This window comes from Lepus europaeus, chromosome 5 (assembly GCF_033115175.1).
Source record: "Lepus europaeus isolate LE1 chromosome 5, mLepTim1.pri, whole genome shotgun sequence".
Taxonomy (NCBI): Eukaryota; Metazoa; Chordata; class Mammalia; order Lagomorpha; family Leporidae; genus Lepus; species Lepus europaeus.
This window is the reverse complement of record NC_084831.1, coordinates 95359637-95375161: the sequence shown is the minus strand read 5'-3', so window position 1 is coordinate 95375161 and position 15525 is coordinate 95359637.

The following is a 15525-nucleotide window of genomic DNA, read 5'->3' as shown; positions in this document are numbered from 1 at the left end:
CCAACCTTCCTCCTCCTTCCTCTCTTATTCTCTCTCTTAATTTTTACAGTGGCATACATTCAGTTTACTTTATACTCATAAGATTAACTTATGTTAAGTAAAGAGTTTCACAAATAGTGAGGAAAAAAAAAAACAAACACTGTTCCTCATTAGTAGAAACAAGGGTGGTAAACGACTATTGAATATCAAAATGTCAATCTCACTCCAATACACTATATTTTAGGTACTCTATTAGTTACCACAGCTCAGGGAAAACATATGGTATTTGTCTTTTCAGGACTGGCTTATTATACTAAGTATAATGGTTTCCAGTTGCATCCATTTTATTGCAAAAACAGGATTTCATTTGTTTTTTATACCTGAGTAGTATTCCATTTTCTCTCTCTCTCTCTCTCCCCCCCCTTCATCTATATCTCACAATTTGTTTATCTAATCATCAGATGATGGACACCTGCATTGATTCTATATCTTTGCTATTGAGAATTGAGCTGCAATAAACATGGCAGTACAGATCAGTCTTCCATATGCTGATTTCAATTCCTTCAGGTAAATTGCTGGGTCATATAATATATCTATTTTCAGCTTTCTGCAGTTTCTCCACACTGTCATCCATAATAGCTGTACTAGTTTACATTCCCACCAAGTGGATCAGGGTCCTTTTTTCCCCACATCATTACCAACATTTATTGTGTGTTGATTTCTGCATGAGAATCATTCTAACTGGGGTCAAATGAAACCTCATTGTGGTTTTGATTCACATTTCCCTGATGGCTAGGTACTCTGAGCATTTTCCCATGTGTCTGTTGGTCATTTGAATTTCAAAATTGCCTGTTCAAGTCATTTGTCCATTTCTGAACTGGATTCTTTGTATTGCTGTTGTTGAGTTTCTTGATGTCATTATAGATTTGGGATATTATTCTTTTATCAGTTTAATAGTTTGCAAATGTATTCTCCCATTCTGTCAGTTGCCTTTTCCCTTTGCTGAGTGTTTCCTTTGTGGTACAGAAGCTTCTCAGCTTGATGTAACCCTATTTGTCTATGTTTCCCTTGATTGCCTGTGCTTCTGGTGTCTTTTCCAAGAAGTCTTTGCCCATGCCAATAACTTACAGTTTCCCCAATGTTCTCCTCTAATAATTTGATAGCATTAGGTCATAGGTTTACATCCTCAATCCATTTTGAGTTGATTTTTGTATAATAGCTCTAGCTAAAACTTCCAGGACTATATTGAATAGCAATGGTGAAAGTGGTCATCCTTATCAGGTTTTGGGCCTTAGTGGAAAAGCTTTCAATTTTTCCACATTCAATAAGATGCTAGCTGTGGGTTCATAATAAATTGCATTGATTGTGTTGAAGTATGTTCCTTCCATGCCCAAAATGCTTAAGATTTTTATTATGAAAGGATGTTGTATTTTATTAAATGTTTTCCCCACTTATTGATATAATCATGTAGTTTTTATTCTTCAGTTTATTAATGTGAGGTATCACATTTATTGATTGTGTATATTGAACCATCCCTGCATACTAGGGATATATCCTATTTGGTCCAGGTGATATTTCTGATGTGTTGTTGGATTCAATTAACTAATATTTTGTTGAGAGTTTTTGCATCTGTGCTAATCAGGGATATTGGTCTATAGTTCTCTTTCTTTATTGTGTCTTTTTCTGACTTTGGAATTAAGGTGATGCTGGTCTCACAGAAGGAATTTAGGAGGATCACATCCCTTTCAATTGTTTTTGAATAGTTTGAAAAGCATTAGAAATAGTTCTTATTTAAAATCTGGTAGAATTCAGCAGAGATGATGTCCTGTCCTGGATTTTTCCTTTTGGGAGGGTCTTTATTATTCATTTCATTTCTATTTGGTTGTTGGTTTGTTTAGGTTTTCTATGTCTCCATTACTCAATTTTGGTATATTGTATCTAGTAATCTATCCATTTCTTCTAGATTTTCTGATTTGTTGGTATAAAGCTGTTTGTATTAATTCCTGATTATTCTTTTTATTTCTATGTTATCCAGTGTTACATCTCCTTTTTCATTTCTGATTTTATTAATTTTGCTCTTCCCCTTTTTGTTTTTGGTTAGCTGGGTCAATGGTATATGAATTTTATTTATTTTTTCAAAAAGCCAGCTCTTAATTTCACTGATCTTTTCTGGAGTTTTTGGTTTCTATTTTGTGTATATCTTCTCTAATGTTAATTATTTCTTCTCTCCTACTGATTTTGAGTTTGGTTTGTTATTTTTCCAGGTCATTGAGATGCATTGATAGTTCATTTTTTTATGTCTTTTCAATTTCTTGATGTAGGCACCAGTTGCTATAAACTTTCCTCCTAATACTGCTTTTGCTGTATCCCATAAGTTTTGATAGGTTGTGTTGTCATCTTCATTCATTTCCAGAATTGCTCATGAATTTGCTTCTCATTGCTTTCTAAGTAATCCTATGAGAAATCTTTTGTATTCCTTTTGAGGAATTTCATCAATATCTTCATCTTCACATTCTAATATTGAAGTTTTATTGTGTTCCTTTGGGGAGTCTTTCTTAGTCCTGTTTCTTTAATTTATGCATTTATTTTTAGGTATTTGTGGAAATACTTATTGGTTTTCTCCTCTGATGGATTTTATCTTTGAATTATTCCTCTGTGGCTTACTGGAGTGTCTGCTCTCTCAGTAAATACCCTGAGGCATGTGCAGGGTGTAGCCAGGGAGCTATGGTCAGTGCACCAGGGTTGGGGTGAGTATCCTGGGTGACACACAAGTTGGGCATGGTAGATCTCTATTGTTAGCTGGAATCAGGGACTGATCACCTCTATAGCATAATCACACCCTCACTTTATCTCTTCAAGATGAACAATGCCTAGGGTTAGCCCACAATGGGCCCGACACTCACCTGTGCTGCCACATGTACTGCACAAAGGATCTGTGCAGTGCTCAGTGTGAGCACAGATCCCACTGCAATGACCCACCTTAGGAAATCAAGGAGTTCTGAGCTTCTGGTGCAGGACACAGTGATTGTCCAGAGATCCAGCTACAATCTGCATTCTATCATGAAGTCACAGAGTTCCTATAGTCACAATGCCCAAGGCTCCCACAGTCACTGGTTGCAGAGGATCTGCTCTGCCCTGCCTGCCTGTCTTGTCCATGGAGAGAGCAGGGATGTTCCTAGAGTCAGCTGCCTTTGGGTTTTCCACCTTGGCAGTTTGAGCCCTGGGCCCTGTGATATATGACAGGCTGGGGACATCTCACCATCCTACATGGATGCCCAGACTCCTATCAGTCCTCTCAGCCAGACTCAAAGTCAGTGGGAAAGACGGGTTTTTCCCTCCAGTAAAATCCTTGGATCACAAACACGCACAAGAGCTGCCACAGTTGCAACTGCTGTCAAAATGATGCCTTCTCCTTGCCAGTTGCTTGGGATGTGCACAAGATCTGCCACAGCCACTACTGTTATCAAAGGCATTGTACAGGGGCTTGGTTTCAAGACAATGTATTGAAACAAGCTATTACCAATACCTAACACCCATCAACAGCTGCAGTTATTGCCTACGGGTACGAATGGATTAGAAGGTTCGTTATTCCCTGTGCCTCTACTATCACTATTGAAAAGATTCCTGAAAGCCACAGCAGCTGGAGGGAAAAGCATCTCTATCTCAAAACAGAAGTGAAACAGTGGAAACTAAGCTTCACCTCTACCAAGGGGATAGGATCTGCCCCCACTTCTGAAACAGGAACTTGTGAAGCTCTTTTTTTATTGTGAGATAGGGAACCTTCAAAGAATTCCCTTTTTAAGAACATTCTCCCTTAAGAAGATCAGAGGGAAAAAGGAGATGTCAGTGTGAAAGAAAGGGAATTAAATATGCTTTAGTTATTTTTGTGCAATCCTTGGAGAACTCTCCTTTTATCCCACTCCCCAGGCTAATTCCTAAAATGTCATCCCTAAACCAGTCTGAATCATTGTTTTAACCTAAAGGAAAGTCCATTTGAATCAAGAGAATGCTGAGAAGTAGCTCATGAAAAATAATTATACATTTTTGGGAAGAATCCATCCCCCTACTTACTCCCAAAGACACACAAGCAAATTCACACACATATACGCACACATCACATATGTGCACCTGTGTGTCCACACACTCAGTCACTTACTTTTTTCTGCAATGAATGCTCGGTCATATAGTATTTTTTTCATACCTACATACTATCTTTGATAAAAACCTCACTTGTGATGGCCAGGACACTTTAGACTTTCTGATTTCAGGATAGTTTATTTTCGGAAACTTAATAGCGTGGAGTACTGTGAGTTACTGTGAGCAAGAGTGCAGGAAGCAAAGTGAAGGTGCATATTATGAACCAGAAAGGGGAAAAAATAAAAAGAAATTATTAAAGATGCTAAAAATAAAGGAAAATTAAGTATGATTTTAAAAATTAACAATAACCTAAACAGAAAAATGGTTTCAAGAACAAAACAGAAGAATAAAAGAGGAAGTGGTTAGATTAACCCAGGAGGAAAAAAAGCTGGAACCAAAATAATATGGAGATCTACACTGTTAGCAATTTTGAGTGGCTGAAATCTTTGTGTTTCTCTTCATTTCCGGACTTGCTATGGCCTCTTTACCAACACCAAGAGCAAAATAAGCAGTCATCAGACCATTAGTCAGCACTTCTTATAGAATTGCATCAACTACTAATCATCTCTGAAGAGGAGTTCCCCATTCTTCCCTTCAAAGTGATGTTTTTATTCCAGTCATACTATAATAATTTGTGAATTCCTTGTTTAGTGCTCTTAAATAATTCAGTTTATACATAATCTTAACTCAAAAATCTAAATTTTTGATCATACCAATATTCCTATTGGAATGGGCTTTGAAGCCAATGAAACCTGGATTCAAGTTCCAATTCTGCCAATTACCAGTTCTGTAGCCTTAAACACATATTTTTTTAACTTTGTGCCTTATTTTTTTCTCTTCATATGCAGTTACGTCAAAAAGTACATGGCATAGTGGGTAAAATCGCTGCCTGCAATGCTATCATCCCACATGGGTGCCAATTTGAGACTCAGCTACTCCTCTTCCAATCCAGCTCCATACTAATGGCTTGGGGAAAGCAGCAGAAGATGGCCCAAGTGTTTGGGCCCCTGCCACCCATGTGGGGGGCCTGGATGAAGCTCCTTACTCCCGGCTTTGGTCTGGCTCAGTGCTGGCTATTGTGGCCATCTGGGGAGTTAGCCAGCAAATGGAAGATCTCTTGCTTGCTCTATCACTCCCTCTCTTTCTGTAATTCTAACTTTCAAAATAAGTAAATTTGGAGGAAAAAAAAGCTCATAGAAGTGAAATTAAAAGGTAAGCTTATTTTGGTGCAAAATATTTTTAAATCCATGCCTTCATGACAAGAACCTTAACAAAGGAGTTTCAAGCTGGAGTTTGGAGGGAAGGCTCCCATCCTGGCCACTGCTCAAGTTGGTAGCTAAGCAGTTGAGGGCAAGAAGCATCATGCCTGGGAAATAAAAATTCTCCCCAGCAAGCTACCTCTGAGGTATGGACTATATAGAAAAGACCTGATGAAAGTGTGCCTAAAAGAAGTCAAGATCTGATAAGGAAGGAGGAGGACACAGAGAATGTGCTGAATGATCTGTCTCCACAAGCCCAGGTCGCAGGAGTATCTACACCTAAAGAAGTTAATAGATGGGAAAGGCCTCCTGTGGATGCACAAGGGACACCTAAAAGTTGACCCCAAAATAACCAGACGTTTAAGAAAATACAAAATAATGGCCAGGAATTTGAGTTTCTAAGAAATGAAGAAAGCTAGAGGTACAAAGAGAGCATCTAGAGGCCACAGTGTAGTGTAGCAAGCAGACAAAAAGATGGAGATTGTTCAGAGGCTAGAGTGAAATAAGGAGTCATTGGGCATTAGGGCACAGAGCACATGGCCTTGCTCCAAACTGCTCCCAGTATTCCCAACAGAATGATCGCCATGGAAAGAGCAGAGTGCGGTTCTTAGCCCAACACCCTAATGGGTCTTTGAAGTCTGGTGTTCCCATCAAGGAATCTGAAAAACACCAGAGTGTTGCCCTGGCCTGAATTTCCAAATTACTCCAAGACCCTTTCACAGTTCTTGTGACAGAGCGATCCCACTGAAAAGAAACTGAGTTGGACAAGACCAACATTCCTCAGAGCCAAGATGAGATGTACAGTTGGTGGAGTCTCTCATGTTAGAGCTCATGAGGCCTCCAAAAGAGCCTGTCATGAGCACCTGAATCTAGAGTAAAGTAAAGAGTTATTGGAACCCTGGGATACAGAGCCCATGGCTTCATTCCAGACCACACCCACTTTCAATAGTGCTGCTCCCTGCAGGAAATGCACTTAATAATCCAATGCCTCTAGGTTCTTGGGGTCTGGAGTCCACACAAGAGACTTTCATGAAGCACAAGGGTGTTGTTGCCCCAGCCAGGATCCACCAGTCATCTCAGGGCCTTCTCCCAGTTACTAGCGAAGAGCTGATTCACACAAGAGGGAAGGGAATTAGGACAGCACCTTGGCTCTGGGGAATGATGCAGCTCTAATTGGCAAGACTTACCCCTGAGTTCTAAGACCAACATTCATTCTAATCACTTTTAACTGGCTGACAGGGACCAAGTGTTCTTTAGAGAGTTGCTATGGAGGAGAGTGAGGCTCTCTGGAAAACAGAAGCAGAAGTACTCTGCTTGCTCACCTGTCCAGCAAAGTGATCTGATGCTGATTATAGGAGAATTCAAATCGGGTCTGAGTCACGTTTGAATTGCATCCAAGTCACATTTGAGTTGTTGTATCAAAGCCAAATTTGAGTTGTATCTGAGTCACAGTACCACGCAGTTAAGGGACAATGAAGGTGATCTTGGTTCTTGTCTCACATTGAAGAAGAATTTCCACACAGGCAGGACAGCGAACAAAGCAAGATTTATTGAAGTGTGAAATCTCCTACTGCAACAGTCCAGAGGCAGGACTCCAAGGGAGGAGTTGCCTGGAAGCTTGTGAGTACTGGCTCTTTAATGCACAAGAGTGGCTACCTGGATCTGACCAATCGGGGAGGAACAGAATAACAGCTATCAGCCAATCAGAGGGCTAGAATAACCACCAATCAGGAGGCTGGAATAAAAACCACTCAGGGGGTTAAGATAACAACAAATCAAATCATAGATAAAAACTCATCAGAAGACTGGAACTTGTAATTCTGTCTAGCCTGCTCTTGTGAAAACTAAGTGTAGCTAAAGGCAGCCTCCACTCTTACAGGGATTCTGCTCCTTTTAAGCTCATTTCAGTAGAGACCTGACCTAACTTCCTTTTAGCCTATCTAATTCCTCATATTGGCAGTGCCCAGGGCATACCAAATCTCTTTAAATAAGTGTTAATGAATAAGCAAATAAATATTTAAACATGTAACATGGCAGACAGTGAAAAAGATGATCCTATTTCTTTCTTATAGCTGACTTTGAAATTGATACTATTATCTACAGTTTATGGATAAAGAAATGAGTTCAGACAGATTGAATATCTTCTCCAAGGCCACATATGTAGTAAATGCATGGTGGGGACAGGATTCAGAAATAGACCAAATGGACTACTGGGACTTCCCAGTGTATCGGGAGAGAGACAGAGCTTCATATGGGAGAAACCCCATTGATGGCACTGCCCTCTATATTACAGGAAAGATTTGGATGCTCTCCAGAGGCACCAGATGCTCTCTGTGAAATTTATTCTTCTTTCTGCCAGGATCATATCACAAAGGTAATATTGATATTGTGGCACTTATTGGATCTAAGTTGAAATGTCAGTGGTTATCTGGAAAGAAAGAAATCACAGGAAAGTGGAAAGAACTTGTGTGGGAAACAAAAATACAATTCCAGAAACAGGAAAGGAAATTTAAAAAAGAGAACTCATAACCCTATAAGTACTTTAACTGAAATAAGCATTTTTAATGTCAAAAGTATCCTTGAGCTTTATGTAATCAAAATAAAAAAAACAAAATGGGCCAAATAAGTCCCTTCTTGGATTTCCAATGACTTAAGAAACCACAAAAGGCTCCAGCATCTATTTAAATTATAGACTCTCTTTGGCCAAACACCATCATCTGCATTAACATTTGTCATGCCTTTCTGCTTTGATATGTGACCCCCTCTTAATTCGGCAGACATCCTCATTGGTGCAGAGTGAAAATCATTCTAATTTCAAAGACTGTCATTCCATTTATGCCAGCTACAAAAATTAGCAAGGGCCAACCCAACCCCCTTAGGGCACAAAGAGAATCTGCCTGGATTTAAAAGAAATGAAGCTGGAGGCATCAAAATGGAAATATAACCAGCAATACAAAGATTACATTTTTTATCATTGCTCTTGGTAATATAACTATGACTTCGAAATAGTGCAAGAAAAAAAAAGAAATAATTAGAATTGAATTATCTCCAAAATGAGACAACTGGACATATTCATCTCTCAGGTCAACTTAAGAATCTATGGTCAAAGTTCTGGAGAAGCTTCAGGAAATTTTCTTCAGTTTTCTGTGTAATTGGAAAATGAAGCACAGCTTTAGTGGTCACTCTGGTCTCAAGGTTTTATGGGGTGGAGAGTTATTTAATCTCATTAGCCTCATTTTCTTCATGCTCAAGGGAAAGATAATAACATACCCTTTACAGGGTTTTGTGTTTAGCTAGTTGAAAAGCAGGGAAGCCAAACTTGCTAATAAATATTTCAAGCATCTATTTTTTAAAGGAATTTTAGAAAGGGAAGGTGGAAGAAGGAATCAGCATTTGGAAAGTGCCCTGCACAGAGCATTCAATATGCCTGTTTGACATGCTCCTTCTGCTACTATATGGTACAAGATGGCACCTGTTTGAATGGCTGAGGTGCCACTATTTCTGTGCCCTCCTCCATGATACAGTGGAGATCCAGAAGTGGGACATGTCCCACCCACATGTGTGCTAGCCTGCAATGATCAGCTATAACAACCGAGGAGTCTGTAACCCTATAAGTTCCATAACCTGAAGTGGCCTGCTCACTCCCTCCATCCATGGTTTTCATACCCCCAGGCCACCAAAAGGACATCATTGCAATGTGGGATTGACTTGGCATCCAGGTGAGTAACTCAGCGCTGAAAGCTGAGCCGTTCCAAAGTAAATCAGGTGGCCTGGAGGTCATATGTAGCTGCTCTCATGACATATAGAAATACACCCAATTCCATGAAAACACTATAATGACAGAGAGCGTGCTTTTAGAAAGTTACAGAGATTCGTTTGTTTCGATGAAATCACCTTTGTTTCCCCATGTTGCTGTTTACTGCCATATGAGGGTTGTCAGCCCGAATGCCAGTCCCTGATTCAGGTCCGACTTGTGGGAAAGAGCCCAAGGGACTTGGACTTTTCTGTTAGTTCATCCCATTAAGGAGCTTATGCTTTGTTATCCTTTTCTGAACACTGGCATGGCCTTTTCATTCTCTTGCAAGTTAAGTGAAAAGCAAAACTGTGCACCAGGCTGTTAAGGATTCCTCGTGAGAGCAATGAAATGCGAGTGGGTTTGGTCCTGAAAGAAGGTTCAAGCAAGCAGCCACAAATCCCAGGGATGCCTGCCAGCTCAAAAATAAGGCAAACAAAGTGGCAACCTCAATCTTTGCTCCTCCTTGAATCTATGGATAAAGAAATTTGGGAAGGGGGAATGTTATTGCCAACTTGGCTTTAGCCGGGATGTTACTGCTTCTGGAGCAAGAATGAATGCTAAGGACTTCCTCCAAATGACAGAAAAGTTCATTGAATGACGTGTAAAAAATGTGGATGGTTTATAGCACAGAGAAACTAGAGTAATCTCTGATATCTGAAACTTTTTTATATACAGAATGCAAATTACTCTTTTTCCTTTAGATAGGTGTAAATGAAAGGAAAAAAATGAAAGTACTTTTAATACTAAGAAAATATCCTCATTACTTTGCTCCAAATAGAAATGTCTTGCCACTGTTACCAATCTGTTAATTGATAACAAATGCACATCTAGTATGAATCTCGTGTGGCGAGACAGACACACAATTCCACATGAGTCAAAATTCTGTAGGCCATTGAGCACTTCACCTCAAAACTGATGTGATGAAAGGAAGTTGTGGTTGCCTGAAGACTGCCCTCATGAAGAAGAAATCATAACATTTGATCATAGTGTGGCTTTGCAATGCAACTGATCTCTTATGTTCTCTTTAATTTTTTTTAAATTCCTCCAAATTGTTGATAGATTTATCCTACCCATTAGGCAAAATAGAGATTTAGGAAATTATATACTGCTTCCCTGAAGCCACCTATCTGAAGATCCAGGAAACATATTTTAAAATGCAGAAGAAAAAAATTGTCCATATCTTAAGTTCAAAAAAATGTAGAATTTCAAGCAATGTTGAATGCTGCATTGAATCAAAATATTTGTCTAAATTTCTTACTTTAGAGAGAAAATGTTTAATGTATTCCTTTTTTGAGAACACAAATGAAAGCTTGGACTTATTTTTTTCTTTACTGAGAAATTTGGTGTGTATTTGGGTATCCAAGAACCATATGATCAAGTCTCCAGCCCCTAGCTGCTATGTTAATTTAATCTTTTTAACACACAAGTTCCAAATATATTCTTGTGTTTCTTGATCATCACTTAACCTAGACTTTCTGAGGATATCTACCATTAGCACTTTAAAAATCTAACAGAAAAAAAAAATAAGTGTAGAAAGACACCAAATAAACAATCCTAGAAATAAAAATATTTGTGTACAAACCACATAAACCTTGGCCGAGTTCCTGTCCCTATGCTGCCCCTGAAAGGACAGTGCAGTTTGGCTAGTTCTGGAATATTTACACAAGTATCAAGTTCAGCAGTTAAACTGACTTGTATCAGATTCCTTAGAAAGTGACCAGAGATCGAAATGTTTTTGACACAAGTCACGTGCAGACATTTAAATGAACTTAAACTCAGTTAATTTTTTGCTAATCAGAACCACAACTCAAAGTCACTGATAATGAATTTAAAAAAAAAAACAAAAACCCACTGGACAAGCATAGTTTCTTTAAACAAAAATTAGTAACATAAACGTATGAAACAAGATGACATATGTAAAACTACTTTAACTATATTATGTGGGTCTCTTGTTACTTTATTTACAATTTTATTTATTTATTTATTTTTATTTGAATGGAAAAAGAGAGAGAAAAATCAGTCTTTTATCTGCTGGTTTACTCCCTACCTACCTACAGCAGGGGATGGGCCAAGCCAAGTTCAGGACTTCGGAACTCCATTCAGGTCTCCCACCTGGGTTAAAAAAACCCAAGTCCTTGAGTTCCTTAGCAGGAACTGGAATTGGGAGCAAAGCCTAGACTCAAACCCAGCACTCTGATGTCAAATGCAAGCATCTCATGTGATATCTTAATTCTTGTGCCAAATATCCACCCATCCACATACCCCACTTTTTGCTCCTTTAAATGAGAAGGTCTTTATGAGTGAGTCTTCTAAATTCCTTATTATTCCACATGCTCTATTATGGTGACTACCACAGTACAAAAATCAGCTGGCAGAAATGTTGACAGAAAATATTTAGTTAATTGAGATAAAGAATTTTATCAACTCTAAATAATTCTTTGATCATCTAATTCATTGTGCACGTGTGAATGGGACTAAGAAAATCTGTGTTTTTCTAAAAGTTGCCTTGACTGGCATCTAGACAAGGAAGAGAAACCAAGAACTATTTCTGCAGGTGGCCACATGAAGTTAGCTGAAGCAGAACAGCATGTGAGAGCTAACCACTGTTTCTAGTACCGCAAAGATCTGCAGAAACTCTGTGCGAGAAGAATCTCCAGGCAGATGATAGCTAGTATCTTTACGAGTGATTTAACACAAGGCTGCTCTTATTTCAGAACCTAACTTTACTGGTGACCTAAATTTGTTTTTCTCCGAAGTGTCTAGACAGAAGCAAGAGAAACCCTGAAATTAGAAATAAACATACACTCCTTTGAACAAAACAACTAAGCCATTCATGTTTCCATCAGTAGACCTTATGCCTTGAGGAGTAGATGTGAATGGGAGCAGGCATCTGAGCTATTGGCATTGTGAGAGACCTCTTGGTAAAAACGGCACCCAATTGTGACCTGACCAGCTCAGATTGGGTATATTCGGTGTACAATAAGTCTTGGGGAAGGCGGAGTTCTTGGGGTGCACAGCTCTAGCCCCAGCTCCCTGGCATCAAGTGGTCACTGAACATGTCGCACACAAAAGACCTCCCCAGGTGCTTCACCCTTAGATGAGTTTGCTCATAATGGAATGTGTTGTGTTTCCTCCTGAGTTGTGCCTTTTTTGTCTCCTTTCTTTTTCATCCAAGTTGAGTAAGGACACCACCTCTGACTGACTCAAATACAGACTTCATTTGCACATTATAACCCAAGTGGCTCCACCCTGCACAGTTCACAGAGGTGCTCTAGAAAGAAAAGCAGCAACCAAGGTGAGATAGAAACTAAAAACAATCTTGAAGGCTTTGAATTTACAGAGCTACTTCTTTATCACATGGGGCCTAAAACAACCTATAAAATAGGATGCAAATGCTGATATTTACAGCAATAACTAACAATACAAAGAACTTTTCTCTGTTCCAAGTGAGTTACTTCTCCATTATTTAATTTTAAGTTATTTAGAGATATTAGTTAAACAAATGCCAAGATGAAAAGCTGTAGCATTAATCATAAGTAGGAACTTTGAAAACTTTCAGTATTATGAAAAATATTATGCAGGGCTTTCAAAACATTTTGCACCAAAATAAACTTATCTTCTAGTTTTATTTTCTCCACCAACTTTTGAAGTACCCACCCACCCCCTGCCGTATTTGTTAAGTGAAATTATTTTACATAGCTAAAGAACTCAATATATTATATAAGGCTTTTTAAAAAATGTTTATTTTCATCTACTTAAAAGAGTGATGGAAAGAAAGGGAGAGAGAGAGAAATCCTTCATCCACACGTTCATCCCCCCCCCCCCCCCCAAATGGCTGCAACAGCCAGGTCTGAGCCAGGCTAAAGCCAGGGGCCAGGAAGTCCACCCAGTTGCCCCTTGTGGGTTGAAGAGCCCCAGGCACTTGAGCCATCATCTCCTGCATCCCAGGATACATTAGAGAAGCTGGACTGGAAGCAGAATTGCAGGGGCTTAATCTGCTTCTCCACAACCTCTGGCTGCTCAATAGATTAGGGGAAGTGTAGGACAATAAACAAATTCTTTAAAAAAAGAATGGCTTCGTGCCGCATGAGGACCATGGGGCCTCAAAAGGAAGGAGTCGTGGAAGTCTCAGAACTGGAAGGATAAATCCTGGCAGCTCTGAAAGCAGGGACCCTGGATCATTTCTCCCTGTATCTACAACACACCACACAGGCAAGCATGCTTGGATGGGTGGGTTAGTAGGCGGGTGGGCAAATCAAGAGGCGTGGGAGCAGGAAGCAAGGGCCGAATCAGTGCTTCCTCCACAGTTACTCTTTCTGCCTTGGTATCAACAAAGCAGCAAAAACATGGAGCAGCAATAGGAAGAAAGCTCTAGGGAAACAGATAAGCAATTTACCATCCCCGGCTCTTTGTCAGCCTAGTTAGCGTTGCCCCTTCTTTCCTGTTTCTTTTCCTGTTTTCTGTTTAATCAGCCTGTCTAACGATCAGTACACCTGAAGGACTTTACCTCTGCCCAGCTGCTCCCACAGTTGGGTAAAGGAAGGAATTCTTACAAAGGATTAGACAGGGTTGAAAACAGGCGAAAAATGTATCTAGGCACAAGCTTCTAAAACCCTCAAAAGTATAATCCTGTCTCCCATATCCTTGGTGTCTCTGCCTGTACTTCTAGTAATTCAGTGCTTACCCCCAAGAAATGCCTTTTATATGTTTGGTCAGGAGGTAAGAATGATTTGGGACACTTCAGTTTATGTGTCACATACATTCTTAAGACTCAAATCTGAACGTCAATGAACTTTGGCTTCGCCAGTTTCATTACACCCTAGACTCTTCCAAGACATAAATTCTTCAGGGATTACAAACACAGTAGTCAAGTTCTCATCCTATAGAAGCAAAGAAAGTATCTTCAGGTCACAAGTATTTAACATTTTAATGTTTTGGTTCCAGAGCATGGGATAATACAAAACAGCATATATTCCTTCTACAAAATACTTTGGAACCTTTGCCACATTCTATTGAACTCCATGGAACTTTTCATTATTTCACAAAGTCCTGTACAGTTGTCATACTCAGAAGTATTGATTATTCTTTTAGATTTCACAGGTCTTAAGAATATGGTTGGATAAATTTATATAAATCTATACATTTGAGTAATCAGTACCCTAAAAGATTATGATTCAGAGCATTTCTAACTACTAGAAAGTTTCCTAACGTTCTTTTAGAGTTTATACCCTTCTCCCTGGCAACTGCAGTTCTAATTTGTATCTCCAGGATTAGTTTTGCCTTTTCTTGAGCTTCACATAAATGGAATCTTGCACTGTGTTCGCTTGTGGTTGGCTTCTTTTGTTCAACGTGATGATTTTAAGAGTTGCACAAATTGTTGCAAGTATCAGTAGTAGTTCTTTTTTGTGATTGCTGGATAGCATTCAGATGTGTAAATGTACCACAGTGTGTTTACCCAGTATTAACACAGCTGTTAGCTGGATGCATGAAGATAGTGCAATGAAAGAAAATGTAGCGATTTCCCTTCATTCAAATCTGCAACCCACACTTGACTTTTACTAATTTCTATATGCAGAGTTGAATCTGATTCTTAATCATTCAGTCCTCAAAGGAACGAGAGTATGGGAAAAACAGGAACCCCTTGAAAGTCTGACTCCAAGAGGAAAACACAAGGGAACAAGAGATAGGATGTGTTAGAAGTGATATGGTTAACAAGAACCAAAAAAAAAAAAAAAAAAAAACAAACAAACAAACAAACAAAAAAAAAAAACAGGCTGTTGTCCAGGATTGTAGAAAGAATACAGCCCAATCCCTCAATATTATTCCCCTCTTCTCTCAGCTGGTTCTTTTGGTCACTGGCTGAAATCCTTTTTATTTTTAGACAATCCAAAGGCTTTCAGAAAGGATTTCACAAAGGATTCAAGAAAACTTTCCTTAGATGAATATTCTGAAGTGTGGCTCCAGTTCCAATTAGTATGACAGTGAAGACAATGATGTTTATTAAAAAAAATACTGAATACTTTTCCTTAGCCCAAGTGAAGCACACATCAAAAGAGTAGGAAGGAAGCTTGGAGGAAGTGATGCAATTTGTTATGATCCCTCATCATCAAAATTTGACTGTATCCTGAGGAGAAGACTCATAGGTCCTACCACGTTTTCCTTTGGTTATTTGTGATTCTTCTCTCAAGGAGTTTATGACCTATTTGAAGAAAACACAGACAAATCTAGTCTAAACATGAGTGAGATCTAATCTAGTTTGATCCAATTAATGAAAAAAAACACCATTCCAGCCAAGGAATATGGAATATACCATTAAAAAGAATAACAACATTATTCAGAAATTGTGAAGTCATT